The following is an 18396-nucleotide window of genomic DNA, read 5'->3' on the forward strand; positions in this document are numbered from 1 at the left end:
ATTTCAGAATCCCTACCCTAAACGTCTTTTCACCAGTGACCTCTTGGGGAAATGTTTAACTACAAGAGCCATGACCCTCCTGCAACTTACAAAATACAACAGTTCATTAGGTAAGTTACCCAATTCAATGACTGCTCCCTGCCCCACCCCACTCCCCCCACCCAAAAAACACCCAATCAAAATACCATTACTTTAAAAAAATGACAGCAAATGGTGGCAAAAACAGTAAAATAGCCAACCACCAATTCTTCACCATTAGGTTGATTTTAATAGTTATATCATTAGTAAGAACTTACTCCAGACCAAACAACATCCTGGGCATTTTATCATTACCACAGCCCTGTAAAGGAAATCGCAAATACTACCTGAAACGCTTTGGTGTTAAGGCAAGAACTGTATTTCCCTAAGAGTATGCCCCCTTCCTTCTCTCCCCAAATACCATTAGTTAATACTAACTACAGGAACATTTTCTATTCGTAAGAATAGTCCTTTATTTAACAACAAAGGGTTAGCAAGTTCTCAGGTCCCAGCAGTTACATAAGCAGAATTTGAAGAACTTTTATGGCAGAAACGGATAGTATCAAACAGCCACCCTGTTTTGAGTACCCAGGGCACTGAATTTACTCGTCTTAAACATGTGTTTTCTGTTAGCTGAACTCAACCCACTCTACCCACATAACCGCTGGAAACATAACCACATTTGGAAGAAACACCAACACTGACCCCATACCCTTTTAAGTGAAAAGGGCTCCTGCCAGTCCCCAGGAAGAGCAGTCGCCGTCGACTATCAAGGGCCCACAATCACCGCTTTTTAACTGCAGAGGCCAGCTGGCCGACAACCACGTGAAAAAATGCCGCAAGGAAAGCTCTTCCGGAGAAGAGTCCCGACAGATCACGTGCCGCCGGCCGGAACCAGCCGAACGCTCCGCGGGATCCAGTCGCATTCTGTTACCGTGGAGACTACAGAACCAGCCACCCGGCCCTCTCGGGCCAGCCCCCTTCCCAGCAGTCGTCACGCCGCCTCCAGGCACTTTCCCTGCAGCCTAGCCGCGGCGTCGAGCCCAAAAAGAAGAGGCAGAACAGGCAGTATTTGCCAGGGATTACACCGCAGAAGCCTGAGAAGCTTTACAACACCCACTGGTGGCGCGCGGGTGGGCGCGAGAGTTCTCTTCATCCACGTGTCTGCTTCGGCGAGGCGAACCCTGGGAGTGTGGTCTTCCCTCAGAAGAAGGTGTACTTTGGTCACTCGCGTTCTGCCATCAGTCACCCCCTCCTTTGAGACCTCCCTCATCCCCCCTTCTTGCACCCTCCCCAGAAGGAGGCATCCCCAGGGTTCCCAAAGCAAAACAAAAATCTTCAAAGACGTTACCATTTTCCACTCTTAATCCGGTATGAAATGATCTCTAACTTCTCCATACTCTTCGCACACACATCCCTCGACTTTGGTTACTAGCGCTCAAATAAACTTAGTTATATCCCAGACCCACCTACCACTGAGAGCAGACACCTACTTGACAATTTAACAAACGCGGGAAACCTCATAAACAGAGAACTAACCAAAGGCTGCCCACGGAGGAAAAAGGAAAATAACACCTGCTCTTCCCACCTGTTTTCCCCGCCCTCATTTCTGCATTTACTAGCCACCGGTCTTTGTTTACCGAGTTCCCACTCCCGTACGGCTCACTTCCTCGCCTTCCTTACTAAACTCACGCGCGGTCCTGCCTCAAACAACTTGCCCGGAAATTACAAGCTAAAGAGACGTTTACACAGGTGTCAAAAAGCTGCACACAGCTCCTTAAAAAGCGACGTCAGCACCGTTTCCCTCAGAGTTTTTTGAACCCCGAGACCTGAGCTCTAAAATGCAAAGCGCACAAGCAGAGCTCTCGACCTAAAGCCCCGCGCGGCGCTGAAAGTCATCATGCGGAGCGTACCATGCGGTGCGGCACCCCACGCACGCGAGGGCAGAGCCGCGCCAAGGGCGCTTCTCACCCCGCCCGCCTCGTGGCCGCTCTCTCTGGCGTCGATGTTACCAGTGAGTTTGCTGCGCGACGCGGAAGTGAGGCCGGGGACGCGCGCGAGGTGACATGCGCAGCCTCGCTCAGGGGGCCACAGGCGCGCGCCAACGGCGCCCCGCGCAAGGCCGGGCCTGGCTGGGGCGTGCGAAGATCGCACAAGGAACGCTTCTCACGCTGTTCAAATCCACAAGCGCTTCAAACTCTCGAAAAACTCCAATCGGGCCAGTAGTAAAAGGACGCCCTCCACCCAGGCCCGAGAGTTACCGTGCGGGGCGTGGCCGGCCTCACCCGTAGTCCTTCACATCCCGCTGGGGGCGGGTTATTCTGTTCGGTTCGCACACCGTGTGTCCGCTCCAGCTGAAGAGCCTGCGCGCGCACCGGACGTCCACGTCACCGCGCACGCGCTCCTACCCGCTCAGAGCCCACCGCGCAAGCGCAAAAGGAGGCGCGAGCAGCACCTCCCTCGCCCCTCCCCCAACACCAGGAGGCCAAACGGCCCCGGAGCAGCGACAAGACCCTTGGGACCCGCCCCTGGAGCAGAAGCCGCTGGTTTTCCGGGTCCCAGAAACCGATAAAAGCCTAATGAAGCTTCCAGAATCAAGAAAGGCGAGGGAGGAAGAAGGCACCCCAATTCCCTCAGCCTCACACACGAAGGCTTCGTGAAAACCGTGAAACCTGCGCCCGCGGGCTTTCTCAAAAAAGTGCCCTCCAACGTTTCCCTCGGGCTCCTCGGCGGCCCCGCCCCTGCCGCACCCAGCCCCACCCACATCTGACTCCACAGCCCCGGGGGGCTTCCCGAGCTCATCAAAAGAATCCGTGATCGTCCTCCCCAATGTGCTGTAGGTTTGGATAGCGCCAGACCGTCGGGAAACCTTGAAGAAAAGACCGAGACGGGGGTGGTTGAGTCTGCAATATCCACGACTGAAGAACACTAGGAAAGTAGGAAGGAGACCGAAAACTCCGTTACCAAATGGGAAAGGAAGAAGAGTTGCCACTAACTTGCCTGATCTAAAGATGAAAGCTGTCCTAATAAAACAGTAAAAGGTGGAAACAAGAATTTTGCACCACAGATTATCTAAGCTTTCATGCCTTGATCCTGTGTTTTCAGTTTTTGTTTGTTCAAGATATTTAAGCTATGAAGTGCAAAGGGAACACTGCTGAATATTATGTCAGGCCACTGCTGAACTAATAAGTAAGGAAAAGTATTTCTCCCAATCAAAAATTATTTTTTCTTCCCTACCTTTTATCAGCCACTCTTTCTTCTGAGCTAACACTCAAGTAAAAAGGGAAAGTTGTTTAAACTTAGAAGAGGCAAAATAGAAGTCCGTAGTTAAGGGTAGAAATTGTGGTCCGTATTTCCAAACTGTATTCTTTCACTCTTAGAAGAATTAGCAAGAATTGGGAACATATTAATTGCTAGATGACTTAATACAAAACACTATGAAGAAGAATGAGGGATTTGAAAGAAAGGAGCCAAGAGGAAGAGGCTTATCCCAACAGGACTGATCAGAGCTGGACTCCAGGCATATTAGGAAGAAGGGTCTTTTTTCTCTTCATTGGGCACTCCCTCTGCCGCACCATAGGAAGAAACTTCTGGAATTAGTATGGACTGGAAAATGTGTAGGCTAAAGATTACAGGCTTCTGAAGATCCTCTGAAATCCCCATTCAGGCACTGTCAACGGCATCATGAGCACAACAAATGAATAATATGCAAGATCTAGGCAAAGTGAAAAGTGCCAGTTTCTTTGACACCTTACTCCTCTTTCCTGACCCCAAAAACCTCTTTTCCTGCCTTGTCAGAATCTCCCACTTCTTCCAAGAATACCTTCCTCTCAAGGATCTAAGGTTTCCTCATACAAAATTAAAGTCAGGAATAAAATATGTTGACTTAGCATTAAAGCATCTGATTCTAAGATGTAAATGATTACTGGTTAACAACTATACGCAGTGGTAGTTACATCCTAAAAGAGACAAGTTAACATAAGTGGTATCACTCATTGGAGAATCTCAGGAACATCTTGGGAGACAGGGAAAATGGAGATTTTCTTCCTCCCTACAACAAGCAAACATTATGAAATGCCAGATCTTTTCAAACCAGCAGCATATTTTGAAGATTCAGCACTGGATCTCCTAGTGGAAAAGATAAAACTACCCATAGTTTTTTCAAAGTAGGGTCTGCCTAACCTGTAAAGGTCTAGAGATGTACCACCAAGGATCTGAGGGGTGCCTGGGTGGCTCAGTTGGTTAAGCAACCGACTCCTGACCTCAGTGCAGGTCATGATCACAAGGTTGTAGGATTGAGCCCCGCATCAGGGTCTGCACTGAGCATGGAACCTGCCTGGAGTTTTCTCTTTCCTCTCACTGCCCTCCCCTGCTTATGTGCACATGTTTATGCTCACACATTCTCTCTCAAACTTAAAAAAAAAAACAAAAAAAAAACAGGGGAGCAGGTGCCTGAGTAGCTCAGTCGGTTAACCATCTGACTCTTGATTTTGGCTCAGGTCATGATCTCACTTTTAGCAAGGAGCCTACTTGGGATTCTCTCTACCCCTCCCTCTCTCTCTGCCCCTTCCCTGCTCATGAGCACATGCACTTTTTCACTCAATAAATGAATAAACATTAAAAAAAAATCTGAGAACTTATGTTGTTTTCATTTAGTCTAAAAATGATACTGCACACCATTTCAGTGGCCCATTTTTGGTTTAACATGCTAGTACCAAGAAACCACTTCTTGGTTTGCTTTTTCAAGTACCTTCTTAAAATGGCTAAACTCAACTTTTAAGGCAGTGTTTCTCAAACTTGGGTCCTTGGTTGTATTCTTTGGATAGATAGATAGATAGATATAAGAACTTCCTTCGGGGTGCTTGGGCAGCTCAGTTGGTTAAGTGTCCAATTCTTGATTTTGGCTCAGCACATGATCTCATGGTTCATGGTAATGAGCCCCCACATCAGGCTCTGTACTGGCAGTGCAGACCCTGCTTGAGATTCACTCTTTCCTGCTTTCTCTGCCCCTCCCTCACTTGAGCAATGTCTCTCAAAATACAACAACAACAACAACAACAAAACTTCTTCCTTTACAGGGCATTTTTATATAACCCAAGTGTTTAGAGTGCCAAGCTAAGTAACTGCTAAAGCTGACACTCCAGAGTTTCACCTTGCTATGAAAATTCTCTCACTTCAGGCACCTGGGTGGCTCACTTGGTTAAGCATCCAACTCAGTTCAGGTCATGATCTCATGGTTCATTAGATCCAGCCTCCAGTCAGCCTATTCATTTACAGTGTGGAGCTTGTTTGAGATTCTCTCTCTCCCCACTCCCCCCCACCACCCCACCCCACCCTGCTCTGGTGCTTTTCCTCTAAAATAATTTTTTTTAATTTTTAACTTTTTAAATGTATTTATTTTTTGAGAGACATAGAGCACAAGTTGGGGAGAGGCAGAGAGAGGAGACACAGAATCCAAAGCAGGCTCCAGGCTCAGAGCTGGCAGCAGAGAGCCTGACGTGGGCTCGAACTCACAAACCGTGAGATCATGACCTGAGCCGAAGTCGGACACTGAACTGACTGAGCCACCCAGGCAACCCTAAAATAATTTTTTTTAATTAAAAAAAAGAAATTCTCTCATTTCAGTTATCATAGCTCACCCTTGTTCATCCAGCCTAATATAAAAATCTTTCCCTTGGTTTCCCTTGGTTGAGCTTTCAAAGATATTTTACTAAATATTAAGGGAGGTAGGGACAGAGAATGCATGGAATATAAACACAAATTTGATCCAAGATTGCTCTATAAACACAAAGGCCCTATTCCACTTACATGCACATTTTTCCTATTCAAGTATTTGAATGCCTTGTATATGCTGAGGATAGAGGAAAGACTAGCACTTCATGCACTGTTCAGATGTGTACACCAGAACTCTGAAGAGCTGGCACAACTTAACAGGATCCACTTTAAAAAATAACAAACTATATTCCTTATCCAATCTATTCAGATCCAACTTACTCAGTTCCAGTATCTACTAGTGACATACTTCTCTCAAAATGACTAAAATCTTCGGTCTTGAGCATCTTAAATCTTTAGACCAAACCATCACCCACACATACCCCAAAATCCCTGGGTTGTGGTCTTATTTACAGTATCTTAACACAATAAAAACCAGCTACATACAGACTAGTTTACAAAAATGGCTTTTTACAAAAAAATTCCTTCACTAGCAATAAACTTGTGTAGTAGGCACAAGGGGAAAAAAAACAGAATCATACTAGCTCACACACAACCCCATCCTTGCCTACCATTTAGCACTGCAACTAAAACCAACTCCTGTCTAGGGGCAAAATATGATTAGCTCCAATATCTGAAACCTGGACTAAGGAATTAAAAGTGGCAAAAAGTGGGGTGCCTAGATGGCTCAAACGGGTAAACATCCCGACTTCAGCTCAGGCCATGATCTCACTGTTCATGAGTATGAGCCCTGCGCTGAGCCTGGAGCCTGCTTTGGATTCTGTGTCTCCCTCTCTCTCTGCTCCTCTCCCACTCACTCACTCACACTCTCTCTCTCTCTCTCAAAAATAAACATTAAAACAAAAATTTTGTTTTAAAGTGGCAAAAATCCTGCCTTCAAGGAGCTAACAATGTACTAAATAAAAAGCTTTAAAACTTTCTTAACCAGCATAGTAATGTGATTAAAAGTATGTTTTAAAAAATGATGAGAGACGTTAAGGATGTAGAAGAGGATAGGGGCGGGGGCGCCTGGGTGGCGCAGCCGGTTAAGCGTCCGACTTCAGCCAGGTCACGATCTCGCGGTCCGTGAGTTCGAGCCCCGCGTCGGGCTCTGGGCTGATGGCTCGGAGCCTGGAGCCTGTTTCCGATTCTGTGTCTCTCTCTCTGCCCCTCCCCCGTTCATGCTCTCTCTCTCTCTGTCCCAAAAATAAATAAAAAACGTTGAAAAAAAAAAAGAAGAGGATAGGGGCGCCCGGGTGGCTCGGTTGGTTGACCATCCGACTTCGCCTCAGGTCATGATCTCACAGTTGGTGGGTTCAAGTCTCACATCAGACCCTGTGCTGACAGCTCAAAGCCTGGAGCCTACTTCAGATTGCGTGTCTCCCTCTCCCTCTCTGCCTCTCCCCTGCTCTCACTCTGTCTCTCTCTGTCCCTCAAAAATAAAAATGTTTAAAAAAAAAAAGGATGTAAAAGACGATAGAAATGTGACAGAATGTTATCAGCATTCATTAAGAAATGCCATTTCCCCTTGCTGCCTCATACCTTAAGCCCACATAATCATGTTCTTCACCCTCTGCTAAGATCTTCCCAGATGCTTCAACCCTAACTGCTATTTACCCACCCTTCATGCCTAAGCTAGGTCACCTCCTCAGAAAACTTTTCTTAACCTCCAAGATCAGAGGTGGTCTCCCTGTAACATGCTTTCACAGTACCTTATATTTCTTTTAGCACCTACCACAAATCTAACTATTTTTAAAACTATGTATTAATTAATGTCTTGCCCACTAGACTGTTAGATCAACTCTATTCCAGTACCTAACACAATGCCTGAAACAGCAAACACATATTATCTGTTGAATAAATGAATATGAAACCACAGGTCCCAGTTTTCCGTGCAAGTATCAAATACTGACTGAATGTCCAACAATTTAGGATCTGGAAAACAGGATCATAATATATCATTTAACGATACTCATGTTACATATGCAAACAAGCATTCTGCTTTGACCATGTTTTCCAAAGGGGTACAGTTGTAATTAGAAAAAACTAGTACCAAAATAATAACAACAAAACTAGTATCACTGACTCTCACCACAAATTATTTCTCCTTAGAGAAATGGATAAATATTTTTGACAGATACTTGGAGATAAGAATATTTTCCTAGGAAAGTCTAATTACTTATTGACTGTTTTTTGCCCGAATGGTGTTCAAATGACTATTACTCAGAAAACCAACAAAGGCAAATTCTTTGCAATGGAAGAAATATTTTGATTCTATAATTTACCATCTGATAATAAAAGCAACAAGTTGTAACAAAGACTGCCATCTGTATATACTCATCTACAAGAAAAAAAAAAAAAACAGTAAATATCTTCAGAAATAAAGAATACCTTGGAGGGGCACCTGGGTGGCTCAGTCAGTTAAAGCATCCGACTTCAGCTCAGGTCATGATCTCGTTTATGAGTTCGACCCCCACATCAGACTGTGTGCTGACAGCTCAGAGCCTGGAACCTGTTTCAGATTCTGTCTTCTCCCCCTCTCTCTGCCCCTCCCATGCTCATATTCTGTCTCTCTCTCTCTCTCTCTCTCTCTCTCTCTCTCTCTTCTCTCTCAATAATGTTAAAAGTTTTTTTGATTAAATAAATAAAATAAAGAATACCTTGATGAGGCACCTGGGTAGCTCATTCAGTTAAGTGTCAGACTTCAGCTCAGTTTCATTAAGAAATGCCATTGTCCCTTGCTGCCTCATATCTTAAGCCCATATAATCACGTTCTTCACCCTCTGCTAAGATCTTCCCAGATGCCTCAAACCTAACTGCTATTTACCCACCCTTCATGCCTAAGCTAGGTCACCTCAGAAAACTTTTCTTAACCTCCAAGATCTTGTGGTTTGGCCCCCACATCAGGCTCTGCCATTAGCACAGTGGCCACTTCAGATCCTCTCTCCCTCTCTCCCTCTCTGCCCCTCCCCTACTTGTGCTCTCTTTCTCTCTCTCAAAAAGAAACATTAAAAAAAAATTTTAAGGATACCTTAGTAAAAGTGAATTTGTTTTACTAAGACCTAAAAGAAAAATGTCAGAAATCGGTAACATAAATGAAGTTTAAGAAGCTAGTTTCAGGGGCATCTGAATGGCTCAGTCAGCTAAGCCTCTACTTTTGATTTCGGCTCAGATCATGATCTCAGGGTCCATGGGTTCTAGCTCCGAGCTGGGCCCTGCACTAACAGTGCAGAGCTTACTTAAGATTCTCTCTCCCCCTCTTTCTCTGTCCCTCCCCCACTCCCACATGCATGCACACATGCTCTCTCTCTCAAAATAAACTTTAAAAAAAGAAGCTAGTTTCATATGAATTACAAAATAAAAAAGAATGGATCTAAAAGAAATATAAACAATAAAAGATGTCTACATACTACTAAGCCCTTAAAAGAAACATCTTATCTAGGAAAGCATAAAAGGAAAAACAGGAAGAAATTTACCTAAGCTTAGAGCTGCATGGAGATTTAAAACACACATGAGAACTTACAAAAACAGAAAGTAGAGCTACTGGCCAAAGAGGACTGGGAGACAGCAAGTAAATTTCACAGCTGGAATCAGGCAAAAGTAAAGAAACCTATGACAGAAAAAATCACTGAAAAACTGTCTGCAAATGCATGTAAAAGAAGCCATACTTACTTTACATGAAAGACCATAATGCTTCAGAGAAGTGATCTATGGTCAACATAGCAGTTCCTAGACTCCTGGGACATTACAGATCAGTAAATTTCCCCTCAAAAAAGATTTAGTTGGGGAGCCTGGGTGGCTCAGTCAATTAAGCTTCAGACTCTTAGTTTTGGCTCAGGTCACAGTTCATGATATGGAGCCCCACATCAGGCTCTCTACTGTCAGTCCATGGGGCTCCACACTACCCTGTCTCTCCCCCTCCCCTGGTCATGAGCACGTGTGCAGGTACACACGGTGCTCTCTCAAAATAAGTAAACTTAAAAAAAATGTTTAGTTGACCATCAAAGGTGACCGAAATTTTTATGCTACAAAGTATCCCACCTACTATTACCATTCTTTCTTAAAATAATGGGTATTTTAAGACCAAAAATCTAGGAAGTACAGCTCATAATAAATCTTTTATTTTTAATAATTTACATACATGAAAAATTTACTACATTGTCCTTATTTCATGATATACTATTGAAAACTATGCAGCAAGTATTTAGAAATAACTGCTGGCCATCAGGGTCCCTAGATAGCTAAGATTTGGTCTTCTGAGAAAAAATAACCTACAAAAGGCATAGGATGGGTATAAGTCACCTTGCCAATAAATTAAGAGTTAGCCTCTCCTCATCAGTAACAGAAAAGAAAAGGATGTTAGCCAGGAGATACAGCAATCCACACTAAAGAATAGCCACACGATTAGCAAGCTACTGTGAGTGTGTGCTGGGGAGGCGGTGGGGGGGGGGGGGGGGAGGGACATTGTTTCTGAAAACAAGATGATAGTTTCTGCACGGTAGCAAGATGCTAGAACATTGTCATAGCTACATGAGAACAATGTAGTGAAACCAAGAACCAAGGTCAGACTGAGTGAACTTCCCAACTAATCACTACATACTTCAAAACTGTGGGACACCGGGGCACCCGGGTGGCTCAGTCAGTTAAATGTCTGACTTCGGCTCAGGTCATGATGTTGGGGTTCGTAAGTTCAAGCCCGGAGTTGGGCTCTGCACTGACAGTGTGAAGCCTGGAGCCTGCTTTGGATTCTGCATCTCCCTCTCTCTCTGTCTCTCCTCTCCACGCTCTCTCAAAAATAAAAAAATAAACTGTGAGACACATAGTGGCTCATTGTGGCAAAAGAATAGGCAGGTTAAGCTATACTTAGTTTAAGTTGGGCTTTAGGCATATCAGAATATGGGAAAACGGCGGCGGGGGGGGGGGGGGTGTTGCATTGTTTTACCTGAAAATTAAACCTATTGGGATTTTCAATATGACTTAAAAATAAACACCGTAAAAGGATTTTATAACCTTTATGTTTATTAAAAAAATGTTAGCCATGATATAACCACTGGAGGGCAGGGAACACCTGTTAAAGAAGAGGAGAAAGCTGTATTGAAATAGAGAATATAAAGATTATTCAAGCACCTTGAATACATTATCCAAATTACTTATACAGTAAAATCTTGGATTGCAAGTAACTGGTTCTGCAAGTGTTCCGCAAGATGAGCAAACATTTCTAATAAATTTTAACTTGAAAAATGAGCAATGACTTGCAATACGAGTAGTACACAATGCCAAGTGTCATATGATCATAACTGAACCAATGGTTCTCTCTCTCTCTCTCTCTCTCTCTGTCTCTCTCTCTCTCTCTGAGGGGTTGCGGGTGATCATCTCCCATGCTCAGATGCTCAGTCTCACGCCGCAGTGTTTGACAGAATTCAGATTTTTCGGGACATTAGAAGGGGTGCTCACAACTGCCACTAGTGTATTTTTTGTCGCTTCAAAGCACCTATGGACAGTCCTTTGCTTTTCCATACAAGAGTAAGCTTAGGAATGCTTTGCTTCAGTCTAGGTCAGGCTGCCTGCAGACAGAGACCCTTTCCTCTGCTGTCTTATTGCCAGTTACATTAAATACAGTATATGACAAGAGTTTATTAACACTGTACTGTAATCAACATCTGTGCAAGCGTATACAATGGCCCCCAGGCAGAAACAGGTTGAAAAGGCGGTAAGAAGGAGTTGATTACAATGGAGATTAAGGAAGAAATCATCAAGAAGTAGGAATAAGGTATTATGCGAGTAGCCAAAATTACAAGATTTTAAGAAGTCTATGTCTGAATCTCATCTGCAGAGGAGGAGGAGAAAAAGGCGGAGGAAACCCTCACTTCAAATGAGATTAGGGAGATGTGTAAAATGTGAGCAATGGTACAAAATTTTGTAGAAAAGCACCACCTGAATAAAAAAGCACCACCTGAGTAAGACTGTAGCAGTGCGAGCAATGTGTCTGTTTAATGACAATGCAATGTCACATCTCCATGAAATCCTCAAAATGAGGCAAAAGCAAGTGTCACTGGACAGGTTCCTTGTTAAAGCTGCAAGAAAAAAAAAGACTCCATTGAGCCAATAGATAGCAGTGATAGTTAAAGTCATGCTCCACAGTAACCCTCCTCTCTGTTGTCTCCCTCACAGCAGCCATGAGGGTTTTCAAAGGTATGTGCAGGTTAATTTATTTTTCTTTATATTTTGTATTTTCAGTATCGTAATCATTTTTATAGGACTATTTTTGGGTTCTGAAGCAAATCATCTGAGTTTTTGTTATTTCTTATGGGGAAATTCACTTTGATACACAAGTGCTTTGGATTACAAGCATGTTTCCAGAATGAATTATGTCACAAACCAAGGTTTTACTGCATATAGACCATGAATCATAGAAATTACACAGAGACAAGATTTTTCATCCCAAGACTTAGTCCTACCCAACATTCTCTGGGTTATCTAAGCACAAATAAAATAAATAAGGATACAATCAGCTTAATAAATATTTGTTAAGCACCAACTGGGCACTGAACAAGGATTAAAGGAATGAATAAAAATAAGTCCCTTCAAGAAGCTCAAGTTCTAGATAAAGACACACTATGATCACATTGCAATACTGTTGTTAGCACTTTGGAAAAAGCCTTCTAGGAATACTGTAGGAACACACACAACCTAGAGAATCTAGGAAGGCTACAAAGAAGAGTGGACTTTTGAGGCAGGTCATAAAGTAAAAATAAAGTTAATGAGAGAGAAAAGGAAGCATGGCAGGTAACATCTACACAGTCAGTAAATAAAGAACTGTAAAAATTATCCAGAATTTGGAGATAGGACTGCCTGTATAAAACACCGAAGTACAAGTCAATGCAACAGGTAAGATTAGTACCATGTAGAAGTAACCTACACTGTGAAATGCAATTGGACACTTAGGAAATATTTATTCAATCTACAACTACATGATGCTCGTGATATACATACATTCACTCAAACATTTATTTTTTTATTCAAGTATAATCAACGTGCAATGCTATATTAGTGTCAGGCAAACAATAAAAATGATTCAACAATTCTATATACATTTCTCAGTGCTCATCAAGATAAATGTACTATTAATCTCCTTTATCTCTTTCACTCATCCTCCCACACACCTCCCCTGGGGCAACCACCAGGTTGTTCTCTGCATTAAGAGTCTGTTTTGGGGGCGCCTGGGTGGCTCAGTTGGTTAAGCATCCGACTTCAGCTCCGGTCACGATCTCACAGTTTGTGGGTTCGAGCCCCGCGTCGGGCTCTGTGCTGACAGCTCAGAGCCTGGAGCCTGTTTCAGATTCTGTGTCTCCCTCTCTCTCTGCCCCTCCCCTGTTCACACTCTGTCTCTGTCTCAAGAATAAACATTTAAAAAAAAATTTTTTTTTAAAAGAGTCTGTTTTGGTGCACCTGGATGGCTCAGTCGGTTGAATGTCTGACTTTTGATTTTTGGCTCAGGTCATAATCTCACAGTTCATGAATTTGAGCCCCACTTCAGGCTCGAGGCTGGCAATGAAGAGCCTGCTTGGGATTCTCTCTCTCTCCTCTCTCTCTACCCCTCCTGAACTCTCTCAAAAACAAAAGTTTTGTTTTGTTTTGTTTTGTTTTAATAAAAAGTCTAGGTTTTAGCTCTTTTTTTTTCCTGTTTGCTCATTTGTTTTATTTTTTACATTCCAAATATGAGTGAAATCATATTCTATTCATCTTTCTCTAAGTGACTTACTTTACTCAGCATTAAACCTCTAGGTCCAGACATGTTGTTGTAAATGACAAGATTTGATTCTTTTTATAGCTGAGTAATATTCTATGTGTATGTTTGTGTGTGTGTATACATATATACACCACATCTTCTTTATTCATTCATCTATCAATGGACATTTGATCTTTACTCTGTACTGTCAAATATTTATCAGAGTACTGAAAAGAAAAACTATAGAATAGAAGCATGGTGGAAGGAGGAACTGTCACCGAGGTATCAAGTAAGGCTTAGTGTTAAAGGATGTGCAGAAGGTGACAAAGCAAAGGAAAAGGCATTCTAAACAGAGAACAATTTGTACAAAGGCATGCTATATAAAAGACCAGAATATTCACTAATTCAAGTCAAACATTTATTGAGCATTCATCATGTATAGATCTTAGAACACAAAGACAGACTTTCCTACCCTCAAGAGCTTGCAATTAATTATCAGACACCCAATACTCCTATAACCAGTCATCAATAAACAAAAACTAAAGCAAAACAAAGAACCCTATTAGTAAATATGGCTCTCTGCCCAGGGTACAATGAAAACACAAAAACAGGGCGGCTAAATTAGACTGAGAAAGTTAGAGAATTCTGAGAAAGTAAAAATGAGTAGAAATTAGTAAGGCATGAAAGAGGACATGCAGGGTAGGTACAGAAGAAAAGCATTTGAGACAGAAAGCAGCCTAGGTGAAGACAGAGGAACTAGAGAGGAAACACATTCAGGAAGCACAATTACTGTAATATGGCTACAATTAAAAATGCCCATGATCTGTAGAGAAGCAAAGCTATAAGGACTAGAAAAGGCAAAGGGAACCCTATTTATACAGTACACCTAGCAATCAAGAGTTGGGAACTTCATCTTATAGAAAAAAAAAAAAAAAAAAGAGTCATCCAAAGGATTATAAGAAGATATAGGACATACTCAAACTCATGTGTTTTAAGAATATTACCGTATGGCCAACTCATCTTTGACAAAGCAGGAAAGAACATCCAATGGAAAAAAGACAGTCTCTTTAACAAATGGTGCTGGGAGAACTGGACAGCAACATGCAGAAGGTTGAAACTAGACCACTTTCTCACACCATTCACAAAAATAAACTCAAAATGGATAAAGGACCTGAATGTGAGACAGGAAACCATCAAAACCTTAGAGGAGAAAGCAGGAAAAGACCTCTCTGACCTCAGCCGTAGCAATCTCTTACTTGACACATCCCCAAAGGCAAGGGAATTAAAAGCAAAAGTGAATTACTGGGACCTTATGAAGATAAAAAGCTTCTGCACAGCAAAGGAAACAACCAACAAAACTAAAAGGCAACCAACGGAATGGGAAAAGATATTTGCAAATGACATATCGGACAAAGGGCTAGTATCCAAAATCTATAAAGAGCTCACCAAACTCCACACCCGAAAAACAAATAACCCAGTGAAGAAATGGGCAGAAAACATGAATAGACACTTCTCTAAAGAAGACATCCGGATGGCCAACAGGCACATGAAAAGATGTTCAACGTCGCTCCTTATCAGGGAAATACAAATCAAAACCACACTCAGATATCACCTCACGCCAGTCAGAGTGGCCAAAATGAACAAATCAGGAGACTATAGATGCTGGAGAGGATGTGGAAAAACGGGAACCCTCTTGCACTGTTGGTGGGAATGCAAATTGGTGCAGCCGCTCTGGAAAGCAGTGTGGAGGTTCCTCAGAAAATTAAAAATAGACCTACCCTATGACCCAGCAATAGCACTGCTAGGAATTTACCCAAGGGATATAGGAGTACTGATGCATAGGGGCACTTGTACCCCAATGTTTATAGCAGCACTCTCAACAATAGCCAAATTATGGAAAGAGCCTAAATGTCCATCAACTGATGAATGGATAAAGAAATTGTGGTTTATATACACAATGGAATACTACGTGGCAATGAGAAAGAATGAAATATGGCCTTTTGTAGCAACGTGGATGGAACTGGAGAGTGTGATGCTAAGTGAAATAAGCCATACAGAGAAAGACAGATACCATATGGTTTCACTCTTATGTGGATCCTGAGAAACGTAACAGAAACCCATGGGGGAGGGGAAGGAAAAAAAAAAAAAAAAGGTTAGAGTGGGCGAGAGCCAAAGCATAAGAGACTGTTAAAAACTGAGAACAAACTGAGGGTTGATGGGGGGTGGGAGGGAGGGGAGGGCGGGTGATGGGTATTGAGGAGGGCACCTTTTGGGATGAACAGTGGGTGTTGTATGGAAACCAATTTGACAATAAATTTCATATATTAAAAAAAAAAAAAAAAAAAAGAATATTACCTGTGGCCACTGCTTAAGATGGTGTAGACCAAGGCACCTGAGTGGCTCAGTCAGTTAAGCAATCAACTCTTGATTTCAGCTCAGGTAATGTTCTCACGGTTTCAGAGTTCAAACCCCACACTGGGCTCCATGCTGATGGTGCAGAGCCTGCTTGGGATTTTCTCTCTCTCCCTCTCTCTGCCCCTCCCCTGCTCATGCTCTGAATAAATAAACAAACTTAACAGAAACATTTTTTAAAAATTTTTTCTAATCCAAATGTTTCACTCCACCTCCATTGCTGCCACCCTAGTCCTAAATTGTCAACAGCTTTTACCTGGACTACTGCAACAGACTCTTTCCCCCACCCAATGGACTCTTAACTTGATCTCTAGGCATTCATTCTAGCTCTTCTCTAATCCATTCTCCACACAGCATCAAGTGACCTTTTCTGAAGATAAATCAGTTCATGCTGTCTCTGCCATTCATAAGCTTCCATTAGCTTCTCATTTCACTCAGAGTAAAATCCAAACTCTGTAATATGGACTACAGATCTCTGTATTCACATCTTTCTCCTCCTAATTTGCCTTACTTCACATACAATAACCTTCTATTTATCAAATGCTCCAAACACTTTACTACCTCGGGCCTTCGCACCACCTTTTCTTTTACCTGAAATGCTTCCAATCTCCACAAATCTTTACCTAGTTAACATCAATTCATCTTTCAGGTCTGTCTAAATCCAACTTTTATAGCAATGGTATCCCTACCCCCAAATCTAAATTCTCTCTCACAGTACCCTGTTCTGTTACTTCAGGACCTTCATCAATATATATATTTAGGATCATTTAATGTCTATCTCCTCCACAAATAATAAAAGCTAACATTTACTGTGCATTTTACACATATTAAATCATTTAATACTAACAACCAATGAAGCAGGCACTACTATTATCCTAATTTCAGAGATAAAACTGAGGTATAGACAGATTAAATAATTTACTGTTAGTCATAAAGCACTAAGGAGTCATAGTTTGAACCCAAAGTTCACGCTTTTATTTTTTTTTTAATTAGAAAGAACATATGGGCAAGGGAGAGGGACAGAGGGAAAGAGAGAAAGAATCTCAAGCAGGCTCCATGCTCAGCGCAGAGCCAAACTCAGGGCTTGATCCCACGACCCTGGGATTGTAACGCAAGCCAAAATCAAGAGTCGTATGCCCAACCGACTGAGCCATCCAGGCATCCCTGAAAGTTCATGCTTTTAATCACTAGGCTATAGAGTAAGCTTTGAGAAAACAGATTATGTCTGTTTTGTTCAACACTATGTACTCAGGGGAACATAAACTGGTGCAGCCACTCTGGAAAACAGTATGGAGGTTCCTCAAAAAAACTAAAAATATAACTACCCTATGACCCAGCAATTGCACTACTAGGCATTTATCCATGGGATACAGGTGTGCTGTTTCGAAGGGACACATGCACCCCCATGTTGATAGCAGCACTATCAACAATAGCCAAAGTATGGAAAGAGCCCAAATGTCCATCAATGGATGAATGCATAAGAAGATGTGGTCTATATATACAATGGAGTATTACTCGGCAATCAAAAAGAATGAAATCTTGCCATTTGCAACTACGTGGATGGAACTGGAGGGTATTATGCTAAGCAAAATGAGTCAGTCAGAGAAGGACAAATATCATATGACTTCACTCATATGAGGACTTTAAGAGACAAAACAGATGAACATAAGAGAAGGGAAACAAAAAAAATATAAAAACAGGGAGGGGGACAAAACAGAAGAGACTCATAAATATGGAGAACAAACTGAGGGTTACTGGAGGGGTTGTAGGGGGGTAATGGGCTAAATGGGTAAAGGGCATCAAGGAATCTACTCCTGAAATCATTGTTGCACTATATGCTAATTTGGATGTAAATTTTAAAAAATAAAAAATAAAATTAAAAAATAAAAAACACTATATACTTAGACCCTGTGTTAGATATAAAGCATTCACATATTTGCAGAATGAATAAATTAGTACATAATTAAAAGCCAAATGATTATATTTAGAGGCATATGTGAGAGGGATAAGAATAAAATGAGTTAGAGGCAATGATGATTGTGTCAATGTTGGACATGCTGAATTTAAGGCAGCTTAGGACCATCTTAGGTCACAACTTAATTAGAAGACCACAGGAGCACGTGAGTGGCTCAGTCTGTTATGCACCCAACTTCAGCTCAGGTCATGATCTCCTGGCTCATGATTTCCAGCCCCACATCCGACTCTGTACTGACAGCTCAGAGCCTGAAGCCTGTTTTGAATTCTGTATCTCCCTCTCTCTGCTCCTCCCCTGCTTGCACTTCATCTTTCTCTCAAAAATAAACAAACATTTCTAAAAATTAATTAGGAGACCACAGATATCTACAGAGTCCAAGAAGGAGCTCTGGCGAGGGATATGAACATCCCAAACTGGTATGCAAAATTTGGGGTATGTGTGTACTTCTCTGGGGAGAAAGATCTATCTTTAATCTAATTCTTTTTAATTTTTTTAATGTTTATTTATTTTAGAGAGAGAGAGAGAGAGACCGAGTATAAGTCAGGAGGGG

General features: G+C 42.2%; 1 protein-coding gene across 16 annotated transcripts in view; it reads right to left on the reverse strand.

Annotated features, from left to right (window-relative positions):
* The window catches only part of MGA (MAX dimerization protein MGA), a 168146-nt gene that overhangs the window by 99989 nt on the left and 49761 nt on the right, over window positions 1-18396 (reverse strand). For 7 of the 16 annotated variants that reach the window (XM_058738111.1, XM_058738108.1, XM_058738107.1 and 4 more), the window contains exon 1: window positions 2280-2410. The exons of 2 other annotated variants lie outside the window; for them this stretch is intronic. The gene's annotated coding sequence lies outside the window, so the exon portion shown is untranslated. Of the gene's footprint in view, window positions 1-1931; window positions 2257-2279; window positions 2419-18396 lie in introns of those variants that run through there. 7 more of the 16 variants (XM_058738105.1, XM_058738103.1, XM_058738112.1 and 4 more) reach the window with 7 other exon arrangements.

Source organism: Neofelis nebulosa, chromosome 7 (genome assembly GCF_028018385.1).
Source record: "Neofelis nebulosa isolate mNeoNeb1 chromosome 7, mNeoNeb1.pri, whole genome shotgun sequence".
Classification (NCBI taxonomy): domain Eukaryota; kingdom Metazoa; phylum Chordata; class Mammalia; order Carnivora; family Felidae; genus Neofelis; species Neofelis nebulosa.